The sequence below is a fragment of the Brachyhypopomus gauderio genome, unplaced genomic scaffold, assembly GCF_052324685.1.
Source record: "Brachyhypopomus gauderio isolate BG-103 unplaced genomic scaffold, BGAUD_0.2 sc143, whole genome shotgun sequence".
NCBI classification, from domain to species: Eukaryota; Metazoa; Chordata; class Actinopteri; order Gymnotiformes; family Hypopomidae; genus Brachyhypopomus; species Brachyhypopomus gauderio.
The window spans coordinates 253323-267543 of record NW_027506964.1 but is presented as its reverse complement, the minus strand read 5'-3'; the positions used below and the strand labels follow the sequence as shown (position 1 = coordinate 267543).

Here is a 14221-nt window from a genome sequence, read left to right as displayed (position 1 = left end):
AGCACCACCAACTCTGCCCTTTATCAACGAAAGTGCCCTTTTGAAACTTCGTTTTTTTTTTTTTTTTATTATTATCATTTTACTGAGGTCGGCTTGAAATGATCTTTTGAAAGCCTGAGCGATTAAAAACAATGCCCTGAAATGAGCCACCACCTCACACACCCGACCTCTCTCTTCCTTTAACACCAGATGCGCTGCAGCAGTTCAGTTCAGCGAGTGGAAGGAAGCGTCTTCAGCACAGCACACACGCTCACAGATAGACTTCTTCTCCCGTCCCCACCAGCCAGGTCACATACACATCAAGTCAAATCGTACCGTTTGCCCTCTAAGCCCAACGTGAAATCATTTTCTTGTGTTGTAAAATGTCTCATACAGCACTAAACTACTAAGCATTTTTAGCCGACTGGTCACCTGATAAACTAGTCGCACTAGCCCAAATCAATGATAGATAACGTGAGGACGACCACATACAAATAATTAAGGTAGAGTTTGCAAATCTATGTGTTAAGCTGAACGTCTTCTGTTGTATAGGTTTTGTTAGGCAACATAAATTACATTCATTTGTGAAAGAAGAAACGGGAAGTTCCCCATTACCTGTGAAAAATGCCCATCTGCATTCATGTAATGACAACATTCAGTAGCCTATAACTCCTTCTCCTACTTTACGGTCTTTTACTGTCTTAATTGTAGGCCTATATTGATTTACTAATTGCAAAATATATGCAACAAGGCCTGCAGTCAGTGGAGGGTAAACAGAAGTTACCTGAAGGACATGACTGTATATTGGATATGAGGTGGGACCAAGTCAGTGTTTTGCAAGTCTCAAGTAAGTCCAAGTCTTTATCCTCAAGTCCCGAGTCAAGTCTCAAGCAAAGACAGTCAAGTCAAGTCAAGTTTCGAGTCAAGACAGGCAACAGTCAAGTCAAGTCCCAAGTCTGAAACTTGGAATTTCAAGTCCTTTCGAGTCTTTTTTTTTTTTTAACCAATGTTGCAGGTATATTTTAAATGTAAATAATAGACATGTGTTCTTTTTTAAATCTGTATTCTCCTCAAATCTTGATAAAACATGTGCAACTGAAAACACGAAGTATAAAACAAATTTAAATTACACCTCTTTATTGCACAGTTCAATTTGTTAAAATTAGCTGCAAAAATATTCATACTTTAAACTACAATTTTCCAGAAATAAATATTCTGTGAAAAAGTCATAAGTAGAACTCCATGTTCAAATAAAAAGTGCTGATATTTTCACAGTACAATACAAAGAACCATAACAGCATTTTTCCCTCTCTTCTCTTATCTGGTTTCTTGGAGAACATGTGTGTCCATATGTGAGTGACACAAGACAAACAAATATAAGAACTGAACAATGAACAGGAATCAGGAATGCAACTTTAGACATTTCAGTAAACTATTCTGCATTGCATTTGCAAAAGACCAAACTGGCCAAAAGTCTGTATGTCATTTGTGCACGATGAGGCCGTAGAATGATGTCCCCATAGCTGAAAACTCGCTCCACTTTTGTCAATTTTTTTTTTCTCGACGTAGATGTCTTCAAATACACAATCCATGCTGAGATAGAACTGGATATGATGGTGACAGAGAGAGGCTCTCTTCCCTGAGTTCAGATACAGAACCCCGGGTTGCCAACTCTCACGCATTGAGCGTGAGACACACGCATTTGACTGTCTTCACACGCTCTCACGCCACTCATCCGATTTCAATCAATCAATCAAATTTTATTTATATAGCGCTTTTTACAACAGTTGTTGTCACAAAGCAGCTTTACAAGTGCCGAGTCCTAGCCCCCAGTGAGCAAGCCAAGGGCGACAGTGGCAAGGAAAAACTCCCTAGTTTTTTGCATGAGGAAGAAACCTTGAGAGGAACCAAGACTCAGGAGGGGAACCCTTCCTCCTCTGGCCGACACCGGTCACCATGACAACAACAACAATTTAAACAGAAAGAAATAAAGAAAAGGAAAAGATGTAGTAATGTCCATCATGGTGTAGGCTCATCCGGTCAGGCAGTAGGTGGCTGGCACTGGATGGATCGCTTGTCTCTCCTCATCTCATTTTTCCTCGAGCAGGCGGGCAGCCATGTGGAGAAAATAAAACAGGGAAAATTAGCTCTGTATGAGGACATATACAGGACAGATAAAATTAAACACATTTCAGGAGTGTGGCAGCAACTCCGGCATTAAGTTAAACTATTACAGCCTAGCTAAAAAGGCAGAACCAGAAGGTAACATAGGCTTGGGGGCATTCTGAGACAATGGCATCCATCCACTGCCCTGTCAACAAACTTGAGTGACCACGAGCAGTGACAGGACGACAGCACCAGCGCCCCAGTCTACCATAAAACCCTTCGTCTATAAACCCCTGGATCTGTACATTTATCTAAGGGGGGATATTAATTATCAAACGCTAAACCAAATAGGTGGGTTTTCAACCTAGACTTAAAGATTTTGACTGTGTCAGAGTCCCGTATGCAATTTGGAAGGTTGTTCCAAAGCTGGGGGGCGTTATAAGAAAAGGCTCTTCCCCCGTATTGATTTTAAAATTCTATTATTAACATATAAAGCACTGCACGGGCTTGCTCCTGAATACCTCCAGGAACTTATTTCCTACTATGAACCCCCACGTCCACTAAGATCACAGAGTGCTGGTCTTTTATTAGTTCCACAAATGAATGAGGTAACAGTAGGGGGAAGAGCCTTTTCTTATAAGGCCCCCCAGATTTCTCACGCCGAAAAAAAAAATCTAGTTTATTTACCTCTGATCCTTATCTATGATTCAATGAGTTACAAGTTCGCTCCGGCAACAACCACTGGCGATCGATCGCGATATAATACTTAATTTGTGTCCATTTTACACCCCGCCCGGTAACAATTCACGTTGTGACTCGAGTCCCCACCTCTGGTCTATACCTTTTAGATATGAAAAGGATTCTGCTGTCCATTTGGAAGAACTTGATGTGGACTCAAGCAGTAGGTGAAAAGAAAACTCTACATGACCAAACAGAATCTTACAGAATATTGCACACTAGTGTCACACCAATTACTGTTTAATGCAGACAATTTATTATGTACACATGTTGTATTCAATGTGTCTTTGATTACCTTCATCTTCTAATGCTTGTTCTGTCCTCTGCTGTTCCGTTCGAGTTGTGCTCAAAAGGTATGGGTAGAAAAATGAAAAAGACCAAGTCAGCCAAAACTCATAAAGAGTGAAAAATATAAAATGTCATTGCATCAATCATGATTCAGTAATAAAAATGTTGGTGTCCTGTATCAACCTCTCTTCAATGTCTATACCTTTTAGATATGAAAAGGATTCTGCTGTCCATTTGGAACAACCTGATGTGGACTCAAGCAGTAGGTGAAAAGAAAACTCTACATGACCAAACAGAATCTTAGAGAATATTGCACACTAGTGTCACACCAATTACTGTTTAATGCAGACAATTTATTATGTACACATGTTGTATTCAATGTGTCTTTGATTACCTTCATCTTCTAATGCTTGTTCTGTCCTCTGCTGTTCCGTTCGAGTTGTGCTTAAAAGGTATGGGTGGAAAAATGAAAAAGACCAAGTCAGCCAAAACTCATAAAGAGTGAAAAATATAAAATGTCATTGCATAAATCATGATTCAGTAATGAAAATATTGGTGTCCTGCATGACACTCTCTTCAATGTCTATACCTTTTAGATATGAAAAAGATTCTGCTGTCCATTTGAAAGAACCTGATGTGGACTTAAACAGTAGGTGAAAAGAAAACTCTACATGACCAAACAGAATCTTACAGAATATTGCACACTAGTGTCACACCAATTACTGTTTAATGCTGACAATTTATTATGTACACATGTTGTATTCAATGTGTCTTTGATTACCTTCATCTTCTAATGCTTGTTCTGTCTTCTGCTGTTCTGTTCGAGTTGTGCTCAAAAGGTATAGGTGGAAAAATGAAAAAGACCAAGTCAGCCAAAACTCATAAAGAGTGAAAAATATAAAAAAGTCATTGCATCAATCATGATTCAGTAATAAAAATGTTGGTGTCCTGTATCAACCTCTCTTCAATGTCTTTACCTTTTAGATATGAAAGGATTCTGCTGTCCATTTGGAAAAACCTGATGTGGACTCAAGCAGTAGGTGAAAAGAAAACTCTACATGACCAAACAGAATCTTACAGAATATTGCACAGTAGTGTCACACCAATTACTGTTTAATGCTGACAATTTATTATGTACACATGTTGTATTCAATGTGTCTTTGATTACCTTCATCTTCTAATGCTTGTTCTGTCCTCTGCTGTTCTGTTCGAGTTGTGCTCAAAAGGTATGGGTGGAAAAATGTAAAAGACCAAGTCAGACAAAACTCATAAAGAGTGAAAAATATAAAATGTCATTGCATCAATCATGATTCAGTAATAAAAATGTTGGTGTCCTGTATCGAATTCTCTTTAATGTCTTTACCTTTTACATATGAAAAGGATTCTGCTGTCCATTTGGAAGAACCTGATGTGGACTCAAGCAGTAGGTGAAAAGAAAACTCTACATGACCAAACAGAATCTTACAGAATACAGGTGCTGGTCTTTTATTAGTTCCACAAATTAATAAGGTAACAGTAGGGGGAAGAGCCTTTTCTTATAAGGCCCCCCAGATTTCTCACGCCGAAAATAAAAATCTAGTTTATTTACCTCTGATCCTTATCTATGATTCAATGAGTTACTAGTTCGCTCTGGCACCAACCACTGGCGATCGATCGATCGCGATATAATACTTAATTTGTGTCCATTTTACACCCCGCCCGGTAACAATTCACGTTCGCTGACCCCCCCATTTGATTGGTTGTGCTGCAGCTCATGCACACACACATACACACACACACAACGTACAGAGTGTGGAAAAGCAGAGGACCGGTCTGCGTCAGAAGGACGGAAATGAAATTAATGGGGTGCACTTTATAAATATTAATATGCGTTTTAAAATTTAGATTTGGGGTAAAAAAATCAAGTCTTTGCAAGTAAACAGGTTCATGTCCAATTCAAGTCCCAAGTTATTGGTGTAAAAGTCCAAGTCAAGTCTAAGTCTCTGAATATTTTTTCAAGTCAGGTCAAAAGTCTTAATATTAATGACTCGAGTCTGACTCGAGTCCAAGTCATGTGACTCGAGTCCCCACCTCTGATGGCAACTAAAAATATGCCCTGTTGGCTATCAGCAGTGTTGGGTAAGTTACTTTTAAAAAGTAATCCGTTACAGTTACAAGTTACCTTGTTTAAAATGTAATTGTAGTGTAACTTTTCTGATTACTTTTGAAAAGTAATGTAACTAATTACTTTTGGATTACATTTTGATTACTTTAAGGTTTAAATGAGTATTGACGCATGATCAACATTTAATTTTTGAGAACTGACAGTGTGAACCTTAAAAGAGTACTAAGCTGAGAGAGAATTGCTGACAGGCAATCACAGGAGGTCCACAAGAAGAGATGCCTGCACCAGGCATGTAAGATCAGACTACTGTCATCGGGCCATGCTCTTTTCTGCTCCTCCCCCAGGCTCTACCATTTTCACAGTTTGCGGACTAACACAAGCAGGTTCAGAAACCACTTCTTTCCCACAGCGGTCACCTTATTGAACTCTTCCCAAAGACCATTCTTTCCTTCCCCTCTATCCATACCTTACCATCCATACAAAATCTGTACAGTGTTCCTCTTCAATTCACATCTTTATAGCCCTATCTACAGTGGTATAGGATAATCTGTATGATTCCATCTGTATTTATCACATTTATTTATGCCATGCTATTTTTCTTTGCCCTGTGCATTGTACTGCCATAACTACATTACACACACATGCATTTCCCTAGGTAATTTATCTACTCTGCACATGTAACTGCGTTGTGTTGGATGATAAACTCAGACATTTACCCGTTTCCAGACTCGGTTTATTGTGTCTGACAAAACAAAAGAAAGCGTCGTCACTGCCAGCAAAATAGCATCCACTTTGTGATGTTTGCATTGCTGTGGCGCTCATCGACTGGGACAATTCTAACTTAATATAAAATGTGAATAAAACAAACATATACCTGACAAAACAAAAGAAAGCGTCGTCACTGCCAGCAAAATAGCATCCACTTTGTGATGTTTGCTAAGAGGGGGGGAGGAGCAGAAATTAGCTATATGCCAACTAGCTATACTGAAAAGCATTCTACATATACTATCCAATGAACACACAATGACAGAAATACTAATACAGACACTAAATACATTTTTACAAGAATGACTAACAATAGACAATTAATTACTATTTATTACAGAGTAGTAATTCGTTAGTATGGCACAGCTACTATCATGTGCGCCTTACCATTGCTGTGGCGCTCATCGACTGGGGCAATTCTAACTTAAACACCGCCCCATGTCGGTGAGCACGCACACAGCAGCCAATCACATTAATAGTATCCATGTTTGCTGACTTACAAGTGGAATTAACCACTAACCCGTCACACTCCCCCTCACTGAATTCCACTTGCTCAACACCAGCAGTGACTAACGCAGGGCAAAAAAAAATCAGGCATAGAAATATCCAAACTCCATACATGTGGCCATAATAATAAAAAAAAAAAACAACAAAGGAAAGCAAACAGACAACCAACAACTGTAGTGCAGGAGGTATCAGACAGCCACATACTAGTCTTTAAGTGTTTCAGTCTGAAGACTATTCTCTAAGAGAATTAGAAGGAGAAGGGGTTAGCTACTCCCCTAAGCCAACACAGATAAACATGCCTTACTACATGTTAAGCACACTCAGAGACTGCGGCAGGCCTCCAGTATAATTACATACGCTCACACGACAGTATAATACAATACAGTACAATACTGGCACAACCAATTTCAAAAAAAAAAAAAAGAGAAGGAAACAAATAAATAAACAAACAAACAAACAAAAACACCCATTCACCTGACCACAGTGTATACCAGTAACAACAGTGAACCATCAGAACAATAACTATGTGTACGCGGACCACTCCTTAACCCTCCATAACAGCTCATTGGTTCATCATCTCAATAAGTCTGCTGACTGGTTTAAGTAATCTTCCAGCCCGTGATCTGAATTCTCTCATTGTACTCTGAGCATCTGAAAGGTGAGTGTGGGGATTCTGAACTACCATACTGGTCACATCAGAGCCATCGGAGTGACTCGGGCGGCTCACAGCCTGGTTATTTGACTTCTCAGAGCAAACCCCCCCCACATGACTGAGACTGCTGGAAGGATTCTGCAGGTCAGTACCGAGCAGGTCTGAGCCCGCACAGCTAGAATGCGTAGGTGACACAACATTCTGAGCAGGACCATCGAGTGCCACTTCAGCACAAGGAAGGACAGCAGAAAGATTTCCAATGTCTGTACCCATGGAATCTGGCACATCAAGGGGTAGTGCAGACACCCAACTCTTTGTTCTGTCTATAGCTAAAACCCCTGAATCATCAACAGTAGCCAAGCATCCATCCTCATCAGACGGAGTATCTGCAACAGTCATGTCAGAAGCCCCCGTGCTGCCCTCATCATCTATGTCAAGCGGGAGAAAGTTCACAGGCATAATCAGATTGCGATGCACTGTCTTAACCTGATCACTCCTGCAGTTCTGAATCTTAAAGGTATGGCTGGCATCATTCTTCTCAACAACCAGGTAGATGGTATTTTCCCAGCGATCAGCTAGCTTTCTCTTGCCACGTTCAGCTTTATTGGCCAGCAGAACTCGATCGCCAATGTCCACCGGTGCACCACGAACTTTCTTGTCATAAAGTTCAGCATGTCTCTTTAATTGCTTGGCAGCCACTGTCTGAGCCGTAGCCATCGCTTCCTTCAAATCCCGGCGCAGAGCCTGGACATATTGATCATAGTCCACAATGTCAGGATCTTTCAAGATGGCTCCAAAAAGAATGTCCACAGGCAGTTTTGGCAGCCTGCCAAACATCAGCAGAAATGGAGCAAAACCAGTTGTCTCATGGACAGTGCAATTATAAGCGAACGTGAGAGACTTGAGAGCCTGTGGCCACCTGTGCTTTGCTTTTGGTGGCAGGGCCCGAATCATATTTCCGAGTGTCCTGTTAAACCTCTCACAGGAGCCGTTGCCCATAGGGTGGTACGGAGTCGTATGAGATTTTGCAACCCCTGCAACATCCAAAAGCTCAGCAATCAGTGCACTCTCAAAATTCGCACCCTGGTCAGAGTGAATTCGCTGCGGAAAACCATAAACACAGAAAAAGTTGTTCCACAACTGATGAGCGACAGACTTCGCTGATTGGTTTGGACACACAAAAGCATGAGAGACTTTCGTAAAGTGATCAGTGACGACAAGCACGTCAACAGATTTGTTATTTGAGTCCTCAGCAGACCAGAAATCGATACAAACGAGTTCGAGAGGCTCTGTAGTGATGATGTTTTCCAGAGGAGCCCTGGCTTCCGGCTCAGGAGATTTGCTGAAGACACATCGTCTGCATTGTTTGACATAATCGGCAACATCTCGGTCAAGGCCATGCCAGAAAAACCTCTGCCTGGCAAGATACAAAGTCCTCCGTCGACCCTGGTGGCCTGCGTCATCATGAACGCCCTTCAACACCCTGGCATACATGGAGCCTGGAACCACATACAAGTAGGACTTCCGCCCAGTGATCACATTCTTAGTAACCCGATACAGCACGCCCATCTTCAGAGTAAGCTTATGCCAGTGCTTCAATAGCCTCATGGTCTCCACAGACTCAGAACATCGTTCCCTTCTGGATGGGCGACGCCCCCTCTCCACAAAGAATATTACTCTGCTCAGTGTAGCATCCTCACGTTGTCCCCTCATCAGCTGTTCATGAGAAAGGGGTCGAACGTCAGTGTCTGCCCGTGGCAGTAAAGCTTGCGGAAGTTGAGGGAGTAGCAGAGCATGTGTGCTCAACTCATCACACTCCCGGCAAGAATGCAAAACAGCCGAGACATCCAATCTTGAACAAGCTCCTGGGGGTCTGACGACAGCTGAAGCACAGGTCAAAGTCGCATCCTCAGCACCGGAACAACCATCCAAGGGATCAATGGACCACCGGAAAACATCCTGCACTTGTCCTGGATGCACGGCCGCCGCCTCCTTGAGGAGCATCGTGTAGGGGACTCTCGTCAATCGATGTAGGGCACTAGGCTGGACAAAAGGCTCTCTGCTTAGTGCATCAGCAACAATGTTCCTAGGACCAGGTATGTATTTGATGTCGAACTCATAAGGTGCCAACTTGGCAACCCACCTCTGTTCACAGGCATCCAGCTTGGCTTTTGACAAGATATAAGTCAACGGATTGTTGTCCGTCCAAACCGTGAAGCGGTGACCCCTTAACCAATGATGGAATTTGTCACAAATAGCCCACTTCATGGAGAAAAACTCAAGGCGGTGCGCTGGATATTTTGACTGTGCATAAGTGAGGGACTTACTAGCGAAAGCAATTGGTCTCGCTGTCAACTCTCCTTCTGGCACCTGAGAAAGCACAGCACCTAGCCCATTGCAGGAAGCATCCACTGAAAGCAGAAACGGCCTGCCAAAGTCTGGGTGAGCCAATACAACTTGCTCTATCAGTGCTTGCTTCAATGCACAGAAAGCTTGTCTGCACTCATCTGTCCAGTCATCTGCAGACAGAGTCCTACAAGGTGATCGCCTCCTCCCCTTTCGGCGAGGGGCTTGGTTACCAGTTGTCAGCCCAAACAGAGGTTTTGCTATAGAAGAGCATCCCTCAATGAACTGCTGATAAAACACTACCATCCCCAGGAATGACCTCAGCTTTTTCTGAGAAGGGACTCGTGAATTCTCCTCCATAAGGTCTTCTTCCATGATGGCAGTGATAGCTTTCACCTTATCGGGGTCAGTAGCGACTCCATCTGCACTAACAATATGGCCCAGAAATTTCACTGACTTCCGAAGGAAGTGGCACTTTTTAGGAGCCAGCTTCAAATTGTGTGCCTTGAGTCGCTCAAAAACCATCCCCAAGCGCTGCAGAGCTAACTCCTCTGTGGGGGCAAACACCAAAACATCATCCAGGTAGCAGAGTAAACTGAGAAAGTTTTGATCTCCAAAAATGCCCAACATCATGCGCATAAAAGTCGCAGGGCTGTTGCATAATCCTTGTGGCATCCGGTTATATTCATATAACCCAAATGGTGATGTAAATGCAGTGAATTTCTTGTCATTCTCATGAACTTCAACGTTGTAGTAGCCAGAAGTGAGATCCATTGTAGAGAAGAACGCATTTCCACCCAAGGCAGCTAGAGCATCAGCTTGATGTGGCAGCGGGTGAGCATCCTTGATGGTACGCGAGTTGAGCCAGCGGTGCCCCCGTGCAGATCTCCAGATTTCTTCCAAACTAAAACAAGTGGTGAAGCAAATTCACTAGCGGACTTTCGTATTATCTCTTGCTCCTCCATCTCGTCCAAAGCAGTTTTCAGCTTCACATAATGACTAGGTGAAAGGCGACGGTACGGTAGTCTAAAAGGCTTATCATCAAAGAGTCGAATGTGATGATAGTACCCACTGACTTTCCCACAATCTAACTTGTGCCTTGAGAAGATGGACTCATGCTCGGAAATCAGCTGGACAAGCTTGCTCACGATGCCAGGAGATGCCTGACAAGACTCAATGTCAATATCAGAGAGTCCCAACTCGTGCAGAGCAGAGTGAGATAACTGCAGTGGTCCCCCCTGGCTGTTGCTCTCAGCATGTTGGAGAAGACCGTCATCAGTCAGTCTGGACATACCATCCATTGTCTGCTGCACGTGTTGTCCCAAGAGCGTTGAAGACCCTCTATGTCTAGTCAAGGAGTCACTGTCGAAGTCCTCCAAAGCTACACAGGGCACCACATCAGCAATCTTTGCATTACGTCTCAGGGTTACGGATTTCTCTGCAGGATTAATGACTCTAACCGGAAGCCACCCATCACTCCTTAACAAGGCCACCGTTCTCCCCACCAAGACTTGTCTAGGCGCTGACCTTGAACTACTGGGCTCAATGATCACTGCACTTCCAGCTGAGATAGACTTTGTGTCCTTCATCCTGGCCCACACTAAATGCTCCCGCAGAGGCTCCAGAACAACAGCCTTCTTCAGCCTCAGTGAACCAACCCTATCGGGGGCTTCACCACCTCTCCATCTCTCAACATTCGCCAACAGGTCGACCAATTTCATTTCTTCATTACTACGATGCGTAGTATTACACGACCCTACCTGACAATAACCCGAGGACTTCAGTTGACTAATTAAATGTTTCAGAAGGTTGCTACCCAGAATGAGGTCTTCCGTCTGTCCATCTACCACCAGAACCGGGACAAGGACACGACAATCATACACCTCCATCATTAACTCACATACCCCCAGAGGGTGAGTTCTTGACCCCCCACAACCAATCAAGATAATGTCAGTAGGGCTCAAGGAGGAGCTTGTCAACACTCCCTCTTTTAATAGCTGCTGCAGAGCGCTGGACTTCAGAGTGCATGCCATTGACCCACTATCAAGCATGGCTTTCATTTCAACTTTTCCCCCAACTAAAACTTTGGTGTAGAACAGATCATCATGAGCAGCGAGTCTCTGTATGCATTGCACTATAAAATTCCCTTGCACACTCTCCTCACAAGCACCGTCACAGGCAGATTTCTGGTCAGTGTCACCAGTCCAAGGGGGATCCGAACCTGGCCCAGCACACACCCCCTCTAAATGTGGGCCAGTTCGTTTCCCGAAGATCTGGAAGCGGTAGTGGCGGGGGGCGCAGCACTAGGCTGGCCAGTTTGGGCCTTGGGGCATTCCACGCGTCTATGGCCAGCGTCATGGCAGAAATAACAGAGTCGGCTTGATCTACAGTGGAACTGAGTAGTATGTTCCTCACTTCCACAAACCTCGCAAGGCGACACAGCCCTCAATCTCCCGGCCCGAGCATGTCTAAACCCTTGATTATGACGCCCATCTGATTGGAGTGGCCGTTGTTCCAATACACGCTCCAAAAGAGCAAGGACGCGGTCAATTGGCTCCACTGGGCACTGTGGAGGTGGTGACAATACAGATGTAGGCGACGGTGCAGCCCCAGCCACATGCTGTGAAACTGGTCTGACATTATGAACCTCCTGTCTTGAGGCAGTGATGTCGAGGCTCCCTTTGGTTTGTCTTATGAATCTGTGTTCCCTCCAGTACTCATCTAATGTCTCTTTAACATCAGCGGCTGACCACTGGGACAGAGGCCTGCTCTTAAAAATCAGTGACAAGTCAGGGTCAGGGCAATGCCTGATAAACATAGCAGCCACTTCACGTGAGGGGTCATCAATCATTTTGTGCCGCTGTCTAAGACAGTCTTCAGCAATCTCCATAGCTCGGTTAAGCCGCAGCCAGTAGTCAAATGGGAGTTCACCGGACAGGGGCAGAGTCGCATAGAAGTCAGCCAATGGCATACTAGAGAAGGAAGTGTCACCAAAATGTTGTATAAGCATGTCAAATATAGGGCCGGGCCCCCTAGAGAGATCAGTAGAGGGATTGCTACGCAAACTCGCCCTTACTATGTCCCTAGCCCGCCCCATAAGTCTACCAATGACTTCATCTGCCTGCTCCACAACTGGAATCCCTCTCTTACGCAGATAGATCCTCTTCATTTCTTCCCACTCATGCACTGTACATTTCTCAGATCCATCTCCCCGAAAATACCCAGGTGCTTTTATATCTGACTTTAAAACAAGGCCCAAACCAGTCAGGTCAATCCCACCCAAATTGGAAGCACGTCCAGTATTTTCTGATGTTGCCCCAATACCTCTAGATTCTAAACAAGATACAATGCTCTCACCAATGGAATGGCCAATTCTCTGAACCACTGTAGTTAGAACATCAGCAGTGCCCTCATCAAGCAGATGATCATGTGATGGATCGTTGTGATCAGATGAGGGCTCAAGAGAAGGCATGGGTGTGGACGTGACAGGAAATCTAGAAAAACCCCGTCCCACTGATGGCACAGGTGTAAACCCCAGTGAAGCATTCCCCCTTCCAGCACCATTAACACCAGCCATCACTGGAGTAATATGGCAATACTCACACAAATATAACCAAACAACAATACAAAAATCCCTCAAAACAGATAAAAACAACCAAACCAAAATTCAGGTTCAGTTCAGCCTTGTATGTATATAAACAACTATAATGCTATGCTAGACTTAACCCTACACCCCACACAGCAAATATTGACTACTGTAGTATCATATAATACAGAACTGGTTTATTCCAGTTATCCTCCTTGATAACCCTTCAGAAAAGAAAAAAAAGTATCCATGTTTGCTGACTTACAAGTGGAATTAACCACTAACCCGTCACACACATATCTATTAACCATCTTTACTTACACTAGCTGTAACTAACTGCATTGTATCTCTAAATACTGCATTCTATACAATCTGCACGTGTTGCACTTGATTAGATACCAAACTGCATTTCATTACTTCATACAAATTTAATTCAAATGTATTGCTTGTCGAACGGTAGGTCTAAGATAGGTCCAATGATAGCCTACCAATTGGGTAGGCTAGGTCGTGTCATAGACATCGACAAACGTTTTTCCAACACCAAACAGTAATAAATATTCATTTGATACCGTCTGTCATTGTCTCTAATAGTCATGTATGATTCCAGCGAATACCTGTTTAGGACTTTAAACAGCTAATTTGGTTAGCCTGTAAATCAAGCTAGCATGCTAAAGAACAAACACATTCAAGTGAATGGTAGTAGCTAGCCTAGCAGGTAGCTAACTGTGGAAACCACAGTGTGACGGTCAGCATACCTTGCTGTTAGCTCGCTTACAACCTCAATAGTGGTTGCCTTCTGATCGGAAATAAACCTCCAAACTCCGAAATTTACACAAAGGCTTGGCATAATCACAAATAGTTGCCGATGGTGGCACATGGTTCACATTTATTGACAACACGAAAACAAAACAAACGCTTCTTAAATGTCCAGTGCTTGAAGGCGTCTGTCATTGCTGCTTGAGCTGAAACTGAACCGCGCGTTTGCAAGCGGGAAACAAGCGGCAAACGGCGATGTAGGGCGCAAAGCAATAAAAATATCATTAAATATTTCGCAAAGGTTTTTGTTTATATTTTTAAAATGTAACTAAAATTATAAGATATACATGAACGAAATCATTTAACTGAATTCATGAAGTCATTTAACTGTTCA

General features: G+C 43.3%; 1 long non-coding RNA gene across 1 annotated transcript; it reads right to left on the bottom strand.

The window, feature by feature from the left end:
• Positions 1 to 3372: 3372 nt before the first annotated feature.
• On the bottom strand, positions 3373 to 4215 carry LOC143500381 (uncharacterized). Its single transcript, XR_013126770.1, has 3 exons — positions 3893 to 4215; positions 3701 to 3752; positions 3373 to 3555 (listed from the first exon to the last, which is right to left on the bottom strand). It is a non-coding gene; the product is annotated as an uncharacterized LOC143500381 (long non-coding RNA).
• Positions 4216 to 14221: the final 10006 nt, after the last annotated feature.